At 42.7% G+C, this 14,102-nt stretch overlaps 1 protein-coding gene across 4 annotated transcripts in view; it reads right to left on the bottom strand.

Moving 5' to 3' along the window:
* The window catches only part of KCTD6 (potassium channel tetramerization domain containing 6), a 52,764-nt gene that overhangs the window by 20,980 nt on the left and 17,682 nt on the right, over positions 1 to 14,102 (bottom strand). For 2 of the 4 annotated variants that reach the window (XM_084988776.1, XM_084988777.1), the window contains exon 2: positions 1,281 to 1,477. The exons of the other annotated variants lie outside the window; for them this stretch is intronic. The gene's annotated coding sequence lies outside the window, so the exon portion shown is untranslated. The remainder of the gene's footprint in view (positions 1 to 1,280; positions 1,478 to 14,102) is intronic. 4 annotated transcript variants of the gene reach the window in all.

The raw sequence follows: 14,102 nt of genomic DNA, 5'->3' as shown, positions 1-14,102 counted from the left end.
AAACGAATCCAACTAGGAACGATGAGGTTGCGGATTTGATCCCTGGCCTTGCTCAGTGGGTTAAGGATCCGGCGTTGCCGTGAGCTGTGGTGTAGGTCACAGATGCGGCTTGGATCTGGCATTGCTTGGCTCTGGTGTAGGCTGGAAGCTATAACTCCGATTAGACCCCTAGCCTGGGAACCTCCATATGCCACTGGTGTGGCCCTAAAAGGACAGAAGAAAAAAAAAAAATGAGGGCCTAAAACGGGCTGACCACAAGTCCCCCTTCCCATTATTCTGTACCCATAAGGCCCCCTAGCCATACAACACTTCTTGTTGAAGGGACGGGACATAGTTCCTGCCCATCCCTGAGAAGTGGGCTTCAGTTTCTGCCAGCTAACGGAATTATTCCTACAGCCCAATCATATCTTCCTGTAGCAACTAAGGGATACCTCACCCTCTTGATACTATGAATCCTCTGGCCCCAAGTGCACTTTCAGTGTAGCCTTAGGGGTAGGGGGTAGGGGGTGGGGGGGTGGTATCCTCCTCCCTAAGGCTGTGAGTGTAAGTGACTAACAAACTGCCTTCAGTCTCATCTGCCCAGTGTCATCCTTATGTCAGTGGCATATGGAGGTTCCCAGGCTAGGGGTCGAATCAGAGCTACAGTTGCTGGCCTATGCCACAGCCACAGCAATGCCAGATCCTTTACTCCACTGAGCAAGGCCAGGGATCGAACCCGTATCTTCATGGATCCTAGTCAGGTCCTTAACCCGCTGAGTCACAAGTGGAGCATCCAAGGCAGGATTTAAAGGCCAGTACTTACTGTCTCACCAAAACCTTGCAGGGCATCCCATCCTCAGTGAGTGTGGCTGGGAGCTAGGAAACCCAAATGAAGGAAGAGTTGAAGAGTCTCAATGGGCAAATCAATCAATCAATAAAAGCAGAACCAGAACTGTTTTTCTTATTTTTTAGAGAAGACAGTGCCCCCAGAAATTGTTGTGGTCTCTGCACACAGGTGGAAAAAGACTTTTCCGGATTTAAAGCAAGATGTAGAAAAGAAAGTTGGCAAGACAAACTGTTAATACAGTGGGCCGACTTCCTGATAATCAGGGAGAGCTGACTCCGGGCATGGTAGCCTCTGTTTTTATAGCCCAAAGACAAAGGGAGTGTGAGGAGTGGTCTTGCCATACACCTGTTGACCTGCTGAATGGGGGAAGAATGGAGTCTTCTGATACACTTTCTGGTTGGTTGGGGGCATATGTTGCCTCTATGGCGGTGGGGGGAAGGAGTGGGCTACATACCTTTTCTAGAGGAGGGCAGGAAGGAGAAGGCCAAGCTGCTGGGGTGGGGAGGTCCTTAGGACATTGTAACAGTCATAGTGAGACAGGTGGGATGGTAAGGGTCTGGCAATTCTTATTTCAGTCAGAGGCTTTTTGAGTTTTATCTCCTTGAAGAAGCCTGGAAGTCCCAGAGAAAACTTTCACTTTTTCTGCCATTTCTGAAACAGACACAGGAGTATTTGAAAAAGCAAAATTGCTTGTGAGATGTACAGTTAATCAGTCAACAGTATTTATTGAGCTTGTAACATGGGCCTGGCAGCTGAAGTGACAGCAGGGTGCTGTTTTATAGTCCCATAGAGAGAAGGGCCAGACTATAACACAAACTCTATAAAAACTGAATTTTTAAATGCCATGCTAGGCTTACAAGTCTGGCATTGTTTTTAGGCATCTAAGATGCAGTCCAGTACTGCCCATAAATAAAAACTTGGACTCTAGTGTCAGGAAGACTGAGATTCAAATTCCAGCTCTCCCACTACTTGCTGTGTGACCTTTATCATATTTTTTACCTCGCTGAGCCTCAGTTTTCTGACCTGCAAAATGGAAATAATAATAGTACTTAGTTCAAGAGGCAACTGTGCTGGAGTTCCTGTTGTGGCACAGCAGAAATGAATATGACCAGTAACTATGAGATTTCAGGTTCAATCCCTGGGCTCACTCAGTTGGTTAAGGATCCAGTGTTGCCGTGAGCTGTGGTGAGGGTCACAGATGCGGCTTGGATCTAGTGTTGCTGTGGCTGTGGCACAGGCCAGTGGCTATGGCTCCAATTCAACCCCTAGCCTGAGAACCTCCATATGCTGAGGGTGCGGCCCTAAAAAGCAAAAAATAAAAGTGGCAATGGTGCTGATTACCTTGGATAATGCCAGGGTTCAGGTCATTTTCAATAGATGTTAGAGAAAATTACTTTTTTATCATTTAATTATTCCTTTTGAAAAAAAGAGATGCCTATAATCTCCCATGCAGAAACTCTGGGCTGGAGTAAAAGGGTGAATTGGCTACCAGCCTGGATTATGCCAGAGGCTGTTAATCCACATTGTTGGTTCTTCTTGTGTTTGCCTTTCTCCTTTACTCTCATTTGAGAAGGGAGCGGATTCTGAGAATACTGTCTTAAAGGCAGGAAGCCTGTGGAGGGTGGTGCAACCAGCCACAGGGACAACCTCAGAAAAGATTCCTGGAGACCCAAAATTGTAGGAAAGCAGGAGAGGACCCTGGAGCCAAAGGGGCCACTTGGGCAAGGCCAACAGATCCCTCGACCAACCACATGGCTGATGACCCAGAGCTGGAATCCTCCCCAGTTCCCACCTTGGCCTTGCTCGCCCTCCCAGGGCTGAATGAGCTGTGTATGTTGCCGAGGAGGCGGCATGGTACCCAGGAAAGACTGCATTTGGAGGTTTTACACCAGTTTAGCAGAGCCAAGGCCTGCACTCGGAATAGAGTTCTAAGAAAGAAAGCTGTCATTCTTGCTCACCTGAGCATGGACTGACATTCACGCCAGCTATGGCAAGAAGAATTCAGGGATGCTTGTTCTCAGGAGACTGGGGTAGATATAAGGTCCACAGATTCCAGCAAGCAAGAGAAAAGAAGGTAAACCATAGTCACCTCTACAGGCCCATCATCTGGAGGAGAGCACACTGGTGGCAAATGTCCAGAGGCCTGGGCTCAGGCACAAATAAGGAAGCGAGTGAGGGAAAGGAGGAACAAATAAGCGCACTTGGCAGAAAACCAACAGCACTCACAGCCTTTCACACCCAATTGGTATTAAATCCAGAGATTTGGGGTTACAGCTGGGGTTCAGCAATTAAAACTATGTTGCAACAGCTTTCCGGTTTAAAGTGGTGAATGCCTAAGGCCTATGAACTTGCGGATTTGACACCACAGCCTTGTGCAAACCTCCGACTCACTCTGCCCCTCCAGGGGGAAGATGCCAGCTCAGGTTTCACTACTAGCCCCCAACCCCCACTGTGAATGTCAGTTCTTTCCCAGAAGCAAATTGAACTACCAAATCTCTCTAAATCAGTGCTGACAGCCTAAACCCAAGTTTATGAAGCTTCAGGCCACAGAGGAGGCCCTCTGCTCAGGGTTGCACCATCAGGGGTGAGCAGCTCTGGTTCAAACAAACCAGAGCCTAGATTTCACTGTTTTCATCACTTTAACATTTACATTCTGAGAGCCTGGGGAAATGTGTCTTGAGACACAGAATATTAACCTTTACTATTGCAAAGTCTTGGCTGTCTTCAAACACCTCACAAAAAAAAATGGTACTCCTTATCTCCATTCTGGCCTCTAGTCTGCAGGAAAGGTCACAACATGGGAGGAGTTTGACAGAAGTCAAATCTCAGGAAAATGGTAGACCTTACAGGGACTGCAGCAAGCATTTAAGTCCACTCTGACATTTTATGCATGAGTAAACTCAGGCTGAGGAGAGATTAGGGAACCTTTTGCAAAGAGGAAATGCTAGACAGTCGGTGAACCGTGACTGGAGTCCACGTTTCCTTATTCTGTCTATTCATTTACCATAATGAACATCTGTGGTTGTGTGGGTCCTAATATGCAACAGGGCCCCAACTTACCCTCTGGAAGTCAGAGAGACCCCATCGCCCTCTCTCCACTTGTGGAAGCAGAGATGTAACCTAGATACATCCAACAGGACACTCCCATGCGGCCCTACCATAATATCTAACCTGCTCATGGCTGCCATGTTGGCTATGTCCTAGGGACAGACTACTCTGACCAGAGCCAAGTGTCCTAACAATAAATTTACCTAGTGACCAGTCTGCTCACTGACCAATTTGCATAATGAACAATTTGCCTAAACACCAGGCAAGTGCTTTTTTGAGTACTTTTGCATTCATTCAGCTGCCCATTCCTTTTGGTGGGGGGGTACTACTTTTTGGCATTTTTACAGATTCTTTTTTTTTTTTTTTTTTCGGTCTTTTTAGGGACGTACCTGTGGCATATGGAAGTTCCCAGGCTCGGGGTCAAATTGGAGTTGTTGCTGCCGGCCTACACCACAGCCATAGCAATTCCAGATCCAAGCCGCACTGTGACCTACAGGGCACCTCACGGCAATGCTGGATCCTTAACCCACTGAGTGATCCATGGATCGAACCTGTGTTCTCATGGATGCTAGTCAGATTCATTTCTGCTGAGCCACACGACAGGAACTCCCATTTTTACAGATTTTAAAAATTAATTTTCTCTAAGGATTTTTCCCTGCCAAATTTTATATTTTTGATTAAGTATTTTGAAATGTGTCATCTTTTATAAACAATGAAATTGGGAGTTTCCATTGTGGCTCAGTGGAAATGAACCTGACTAATGAGGACACAGGTTTGATCCCTGGCCTCACCCAATGGGTCAGGGATCCAGCATTGCCATGAGCTGTGGTGTAGGTCACAGACTCAGCTTGGATCTAGTGTTGCTGTGGCTGTGGCCAACCTACACCACAGCCACACCTCCAACTGGATCCCTGCCTGGGAACTTCCATATGCCACTGGTTCAGCCCTAAAAAGACCAAAAAAAAAAAGTTCCTGCCGATCAACAATGAAATTGTTCTTTACTGTTGTGGGAGTCTTTTGACAATATCTGGACCTTTGAGCACACTGTAAGGAATTTCTTTCCAAGTCTGTACGAAGACTCTTTCTTTAAAGCTGTATGTTTACAGAAAGAGACTCTTTCCGAATGTGATATTCGAGATATTATATTCAGAATAATCCTAAATGTTAAGCACAAAATGGAGTGCCCTTGGTCAGCAACTGACCTGACTTGAGCAATGGGATGAGACCAGCACAGCTCCTAACAATTAATGGTAATTAATGGCTGACTACAATGAATGAGACCATACTAGACCAGATGTGTGACCCTGGGTTCATAGTCCATTGGAATCTATAAACAAGTATTGAGTTTAACTGTAATAATAAAACAACAAATGTTTTTCAAGGGCCAACTCTATGCCAAAGGCAGGGCCGAGCCCTGTAATTTTGTTTTCTCTTTTGTGCTCCCTGAGGGCAGGGCTTCCTCTCTGTTCACCACTGACCCCTCAGATGGCCCACAACAGATGCCCTATAACTACCTGCTGAATCACCGACTGGCCCTGTTAGTAGGCACTACTGTTACCTCTCACCTCAATGGTACAGGTTAGGAGATTCAGGCTCAGGAGTTGTTACTTGTCGGAGGACATCAGGAAGGGCAGCATGACCCTGGAGCCTGTATTCCGAACACAGCAGAGTGTGACCTCACAGGTGTATTCTAACAACTAAAGGCTGGAGTGTTGGGGCCGGGTGGATAGACATATTCAAAACAGTTTTGATGCTGTTTAGTGCTGGGGTCTGGGGGCAGGGTGTGTAAGTACAGAGGTCCCTGAGAAAGGGTAGTTCTGAAATGACCCTCTAAGCTGTCTAAGTGACTATTATTAAGGGTAGAAAATTCCAGAATGAGCCTAAGCTTCATAGGGAGCCTTGGGAAGGAAGACAAGCAGGGGTCAGAGGTCATGAATACACCTGGGTGGTCCATACAATGTGTTGTGGCTTTCCAACAAAAGGTTGGCTTGACAATGAGGGAAGAATCATTCTGAACACCCGGGACCACAAAATGGAACCTGTAGGTTAGCAAACAGATTAATCCTGACCTCTTGATTCTTCTTCATTTAAATTTATATTAAATTTATTTTCTCTAGAATTAAAAGTATATCAGATTCTCACGCGTCTTTGGCCTACTGCCGTTGTGCTAACAGTAGTCAATAGCATTTTGTATGAAAAGAAAACTGTGGTTGGGAATGTAAAATGGTACAGCACTCTGGAAAATAATTTGGCAGTTTCTAAAAAACCAAGCATACATTTATTCTAAAACCCAGCGATTGCAATCCTGGGCATTTATCCCAGAGAAATGAAAACTTATGTTCACACAAAAACCTGTACATGACTGTTCATAGTAGCTTTATCTCCAATAGCCTCCAACTGGAAACAACCAAAATGTCCTACAATGAGTGAATAATTAAACAAACTGTGGTACATCCAGACCATGGAATAATATTCAACAATAAAAGAGAATTAGCTACTGATAAAGGCAACAACATGGATGGATTTCAAAGGCTTTATGCTAAGTGGAAAAGAAAAAACCAATCTCATGCTGTATTATCCCATTTATATAATATGCTCAAAATGACAAAACTTCAGAGACTGAAACGTGATCAGCGGTTGCCAGGGGTAGGGATGGTACAGGGAAGGGTGGGTGTAACATGCAGCACGAGGGAGATCTTCATGCTGATGGTGATGGAACAGCTGTGTATTTTGTTTTGTTTTGTTTTGTTTTTTTTTGGTCTTTTTGCCATTTCTTGGGCCACTCCCACGGCATATGGAGGTTCCCAGGCTAGGGGTTGAATCGGAGCTGTAGCCACCAGCCTACACCAGAGCCACAGCAATGTGGGATCCGAACCGCGTCTGCGACCTACACCACAGCTCCTGGCAACGCCAGATCCTTAATCGACTGAGCAAGGCCAGGGATCGAACCCGCAACCTCATGGTTCCTAATCGGATTCGTTAACCACTGAGCCACAAGGGGAACTCCCAGCTATGTATTTTGACTGGAGTGGCAGTTACTCAGTTCTACACCGATGATGATATACTGGCATACACACGTTGTACCAATGTCAGCTTCTGGGTCTGGTATTGTACTACACTTCTCTGAGCCACAACTGCTGGTGGGAACACGATGAAGGGCACACAGACCTCCCTGTACTGCCGTTGCAACTTCCTGTGTATAAATAATTAATTTAAAATAGAAAAAGGGGACTACTATGTGCCAGGTGCTGGGATAGGTGCTGGGGATGCAGAGCTGAAATGAACATGGTTTGTTCCTCCCCTGGAACAAATAAGGAAGCCAGTCTGGCAGGAGTGGACTTTTCCTGATGGTGAAACACGATTAGAAAGATGACTTTTAAAACAACTGAACTTAGAGATAGGATTAAGATGGCAGAATAGAAGGACTGGAGCTCAACTTCTCTCCTAAAAACGACAAAATTCACAACTAAAGGCTGAGCAATCTCCACCCAAATGGACCAGAAAACTTCAAAAAGATATCCTACTCCAGAAGACTCCAGAAGCCACATCAAGAGGTAGGAGGGGTGACTACATGATATAAACAAGCCCATACCTCCTGGGTTGGAAGCCCCACAGACTGGAAAGTAACTGGTTCACAGAGACTCACCTACAGGAGTGAGAGTTCTGAGCCACACATCAAACTCCCACGTGCAGGGATCTGGCACTGGGAGAAAGAGCCACTGGAGCACCTGGCATTGAAGGCCAGTGGGGCTTGTGTGCAGGAGCTCCACAGGACTGGGGGAAATGGAGACCCTATTCTTAAAAGGCACACACAGACTTTCACGTGCACTGGGTCCCAGGGCAAAGCAAAGTCTCCATAGGAATCTGGGTCAAACCTGACTGCAGTTCTTGGAGGACCTCCTGGGAAAACAGGGGTGAATGTGACTTGTTGTGGGGGAATGACATTGGAAGCAAAGCTCTCAGGAATACTCAACAGCCATGCCATTCTCTGGAGGTGGCCATTTTGGGAAAATACAGCCCCACCCATCAGCATCAGCACTGAGAAGCCCCAGGGCAAACAACAATCCAGGAGGAATCACAGCCCCATCCCTCAGTAAACAGGGTGCCTAAAGACCCCCTAGGCATACAGCTGCCTCTAATCTCACCCAGAGACTAAGCCCCACCCACTAGAGGGATAAGAATCAGCTCCACCTACCAGTGGGCAGGCATCAGCCCCTGCCATCAGGAAGCCTACAGCAAGCCCCCATACCAAATTCAGCCACAAGGGTGGGCAGACACTAGAAGTAAGAGAGGCTACAACTCTATTATCTGTAAAAAGATCACAACACCAAAAACCTATAAAAATGAAAAGACAGAGAACTATAACTCAGATGAGGGAGAAAGAAAAAACCCCAGAAAATTACCTAAGTGATGAGGAGATTCTCAGCCTCCAGGAAAAAGACTTTAGACTGTTGATGCTGAAGATGATGCAAGACATTGGAAATAAACTGGAGGCAAAGATGGATAACTTACAGGAAACACTGAGCAAAGAGATACAAGATATAAAACTTACACAAAAAGAGACGCAAAATATAACTGAAATAAAAAATTCACTAAAAGCAGCTAACAGCAGAATACAGCAGGCAGAAGAATGAATAAGCGGGACGGAGGACAGATTAGAAGAAATTACAAATGTGGAACAGAAAAGGGAGAAAAGATTGAAAAGGAATGAAGAGAGTCTCAGAGAACTCTGGGACAATGTTAAATGCACCAACATACACATTATAGAGGTGCCAGAAGGAGAAGAGACAGAGAAGGGGATAGAAAAAATACTCCAAGAGATAATAGCCGAAAACTTCCCTAACATGGGAAAGGAACCACTCACTCAAATCCAGGAAGCACAATGAGTACCATATAAAATAAACCCAAGGAGGAACACCCCAAGACACATAATAATCAAACTGACCAAAATTAAAGACAAAGAGAAAATCTTGAAAGCAGCTAGGGAAAAGAAACAAATAACATACAAGGGAACCCCAATAAGGTTACTGGCAGATTTTTCAGCTGAAACTCTGCAGGCCAGAAGGGAGTGGCATGATATACTTAATGTGATGAAAGGAAAAAACCTCCAAACAAGATTACTTTACCCAGCAAGGCTCTCATTCAGATTTGAAGGAGAAAGCAAAACCTTCACAGATAAGCAAAAACTGAGAATTCAGCAACACTAAACCAGCCTTACAACAAATACTAAAGGAACTTCTCTAGGCAGAAAAGAAAAGACAGCAACAGGAAACAAAAATTCCACAAATGACAAGGCTCACCAGTAAAGGTATATTTACAGTAAAGATATGAAATCATCCATGCACAATTATACCACCAAAATCAGAAATCTTGACAAGATGTGGGTACAAATGCAGGACAATGGAGAAAAACTTGCAATTAAGAGGACAACAACTTAAAACAATCTCATATACATGTAGACCCTTACATCAAAACTTCAGAGTAACTGCAAACCAAAAATCTACAATTGATACACAAACAAATAAGAAAAATCAATGCAAATACAACACTAAAGATAGTCATCAAACCAGAAGAGGAGAGAACAAGAGAAGAAGGAAAGAAAAAAGAGCAACAAAAACAAATCCAAAGCAATTAATAAAATGGCAATAAGAACATACATAGCAATAATTAACTTAAATGTTAATGGACTAAACGCCCCAACCAAAAGACACATACTGGCTGAATGGATACAAAAACAAGAACCACATGTATGCTGTCTTCAAGAGACCCACTCCACTTCTAGGAACACATACAAATTGAAAGTGAGAGAATGGAAAAAAATATTCCATGCAAATGGGAATCAAAAGAAAGCTGGAGTAGCAATACTCATATCAGACAAAATAGACTTTAAAATGAAGAATATTTTAAGGGACAAAGAAGGTCATTACATAATGATCAAAGGATCAATCCAAGAAGAAGATATAACAATTTTAAATATCTACGCACCCAACATAGGTTCACCACAATATGTAAGGCAACTGCCAACAACCTTAAAAGGACAAATTGACAATAACACAATCATAGTGGGGGACCTGAACACCCCACTGACAGCAATGGACAGATCATCCAGACAGAAAATCAATAAGGAAACACAGGCCTTGAATGAAGCATTAGAGCAGATGGACTTAATAGATATTTATAGGACATTCCATCCAAAAGCAACAGAATACACATTCTTCTCAAGTGCACACGGAACAGTCTCTAAGATTGACCACATCCTGGGCTACAAATCCAACCTCGGTAACTTTAAGAAAATTCAAATCATATCAACCATCTTTTCCAACCACAACATTATACGACTGGAATTCAACAACAAGAAAAAATCTGCAAAAAAACACAAACATGTGGAGACTAAACAATATGCTACTAAACAACCAATGGATCACTGAAGAAATCAAGAGGAAATTTAAAAATACCTAGAAGCAAATGACAACAAAGATACGACACTTCAAACCTATGGGATGCAGCAAAACCCATTCTAAGAGGAAAGATTAGAGCAATACAAACCCACCTCAGGAAACATGAAAAAGCTCAATACACAAGCTAACTTTACATATAAAGCATCTCAAGAGAAGAGAACAGATAAGACCTAAAGTTACTACAAGGAAAGAAATCATAAAGATCAGAGCAAAAATCAATGAGATAGGAACAAAGAAAACCATAGAAAAGATCAGTGAAACGAAAAGCTGGTTCTTTGAAAAGATCAACAACATTGATAAACCCTTAGCCAGACTTATCTAGCAAAAAAGAGAGTGGACTCAAATCAATAAAATTAGAAATGAGAAGGGAGAAGTAACAACAGACATCACATAAACACAAAGGATCATAAGAGACTACTATATGCAACTATACGCCAATAAAACAGAAAACGTAGAAGAAATGGACAAATTCTTAGAAAAGTACAATCTTCCTAGACTACACCAAGATGAAACAGAAAAGGTGAAATTCCTAGGAGTAAACCTACCTAAAGAGACAAAAGACCTGTACTCTGAAAACTAGAAGACACTGATGAAACAAATCAAAGATGACACAACTAGATGGAAAGACATACCATGCTCTTGGATTGGAAGAGTCAATATTATCAAAATGACTATACTACCTAAGGCAATACATAGATTCAATGCAATCCCTATCAAATCACCAAGGATGTTTTTCACAGAACTTGAACAAAACATTTTAAAGTTTGTTTGGAAGCACAAAAGACCCAGACTAGCCAAAGACATCCTGAAAAAGAAAAATGGAGCTGGAGGAATCAGGCTCCCGGACTTCAGATTGTACTACAAAGCAACAATTACCAAAACCATATAGTCCTGGCACAAAGACAGAAATATAGATCAGCGGAACGGGATAGAAAGCCCAGAATCCAACCCACACACCTATAGCCAACTCACCTATGACAAAGGGGGCAAGAATATAGAATGGAGAAAAGACAGCCTGTTCAATCAGTGGTGCTGGGAAAACGGAACATTCACATGGAAAAGAATGAAATGGGAACACTCCCTAACACCATACACAAAAATCAACTCCAAATGGATTAAAGACCTAGATATAAGAGCAGACACTATCAAACTCTTAGAGGAAAACATAGGCCAAACACTCTCTGACATAAATGACAGCAACATCTTCTCAGATCCACCTATCAGTATTGACAATAAAAACAAAAATAAACAAATGGGACCTAATCAAACTGAAAAGTTCCTGCACAGCAAGGGAAACCCTAAACAAAATGAAAAGACAACCCACAGAATGGGGAGAAAATTTTTGCAAGTGAATCCACTGACAAGGGATTCATCTCCAAAACTTATAAACACCTTCTGTAGCTCCATACCAATAAAACAAACAACCCCATCAAAAAAATGGGCAGAAGATCTAAACAGACAGTTCTCCAAAGAAGACATGCAGATGGACAAAAAACACAGGAAAAGATGTTCAACATCACTCATTATTAGAGAAATTCATATCAAAACCACTATGAGGTACCACCTTACACCAGCCAGAATGGTCATCATCAAAAAGTCTACAAACAATAAGTGCTAGAGAGGGTGTGGAGAAAAAGGAACCCTAGTACACTGTTGGTGGGATTGTAAATTGGTGCAACCACTGTGGAAAGCAGTATGGAGATTCCTCAGAAAACTAAAAATAGAACTACCATTTGATCCAGTAATCCCACTTCTGGGCATCTATCCAGAGAAAACCACGACTCACAAAGACACATGTACTCCGATGTTCACTGCAGCACTATTTATAATAGCCAAGACATGGAAACAACCTAAATGTCCATCAACAGAAGAGTGGATCAAGAAGAGGTGGTACATATACATAATGGAATATTACTCAGCCATTAAAAGGAACAAAATACCAGCATTTTTAGCAACATGGGTGGACCTAGAAATCATCATACTAAGTGAAGTCAGCCATACAATGAGACACCAACATCAAATGCTTTCACTGACATGTGGAATTTGAAAAAAAGACAAACTGAACTTCTTTGCGGAACAGATGCTGACTCACAGACATTGAAAAACTTATGTTCTCTGGAGGAGACATTTTGGGGGGTGGGGGGATGTGCTTGGGTTATGGGATGGAAATCCCATGAAATTGGATTGTTATGATCATTATATAACTACAGATGTGATAAATTCATTTGAGTAATTAAAAAAAAACAATAACACAATAATAGTAGGAGACTTTAATAATCCATTTACAGAAATGGACAGATCATGCAGACATAAAATCTACAAGGAAATATAGGCCTTAAATGATGCATTAGTCTAGATGGACTTAATAGCTATTTATAGAACATTCCATCCAAAAGCAGCAGAATACACATTCTTTTCAAGTGCACACAGAACATTCTCCAGGAGACATTATATTCTGGATCACAAATCAAGTCTCAGTAAGTTTAAGAAAACTGAAATCATACCAAGCATCTTTTCCAACCACAACACTGTAAGACTAGAAATGTTATTCTAGTCTTAGAAATAAACGCAGTTCCTATTGTGTCTCAGCAGGTTAAGAACCCAACTAGTATCCATGAGGATGCAGGTTTGATCCCTGGCCTCACTCAGTGGGTTAAGGATCTGGTGTTGCCACAAGCTGCAGTGTAGGTCACAGATGCAGCTCGGATCTGGCATTGCTGTGGCTGTTGCGTAGGCTGGCAGCTACATTTCCAATTCAATTTCTAGGCTGAGAACTTCCATATGTTGCAGGTGTAGCCATAAAAAGAAAGAAAGAAGAAAAAAAGAAAGAAGGAAGGAAAGAAAGAAAGGAGTTTCTGCTGTGGTGCAATGGAATTGGCATCATCTTGGAAGCACTTGGTTGCAGGTTCAACCCCAGGCCCAGGACAGTGTGTGTGTGGGGGGGGGAGGGAATACAGTGTTGCTGGAGCTGTGGCTTGGATTGCAGCTATAGCTCAGATCTGATCCCTGGCCTGGGAACTCCATATGCTTTGGGGTGGCCAAGGAAGGAAGGAAGGAAGGAAGAAACAAACAAGCTGCAAAAAACACAAACACAAGGAGATTAAAAAATATGCTGCTAAACAACCAATGAATCACTGAGAAAATCAAAGAATATATAGAGACCAATGAAAGCAAAAACACAACAATCCAATATCTATAGGATGCAGCAAAAGCAGTTCTAAGAGGGAAGTTTATAGCAATACTAGCCTATAATAGGAAACAAGAAAAATCTCAAATAAACAACTGAACCTTACACCTAAAGAAGAACCTAGAGAAAGAATAAACAAAATTCAAAGTTAGTAGAAGGAAAGAAATCATAAACATGAGAGCAGAAAAAAAAAAAAAAAAAAAAAAAGAAAGAAAGAAATAGAAATGAAGAAAACAACAGAAAATATCCATGAAACCTAAAGCTGATTCTTTGAAAAAATCAACAAACCTGATAAACCCTTAACTAGACTAATCAAGAAAAAAAAGGAAGGAGTTCCTGTTATGGCTCAGCAGTAAGGGACACAAGTAGGATCCCTGAGGACGCAGGTTCAATCCCTGGCCTTGTTCACTGGGTCATGGATCTGGTGTTGCTATGAGCTGTAGTGTAGGTCACAGACACGGCTTGGATCTGGCATTGATGTAGCTGTGGTGTAGACCAGCAGCTATAGCTTCAATTTGACCCCTAGTCTGGGAACTTCCATATGCCATGGGTGTAGCCCTCAAAAGATAAAAGAAAAAAAGAA

Source organism: Sus scrofa, chromosome 13, assembly GCF_054392235.1.
Source record: "Sus scrofa isolate SSC_HxYL_T2T_F1_AM1 chromosome 13, Sscrofa_HxYL_maternal_Yorkshire_Landrace_v2.0, whole genome shotgun sequence".
Lineage (NCBI taxonomy): Eukaryota > Metazoa > Chordata > Mammalia > Artiodactyla > Suidae > Sus > Sus scrofa.
The sequence above is the reverse complement of the archived record's forward strand: the minus strand, read 5'-3'. Positions and strand labels throughout refer to the sequence as shown.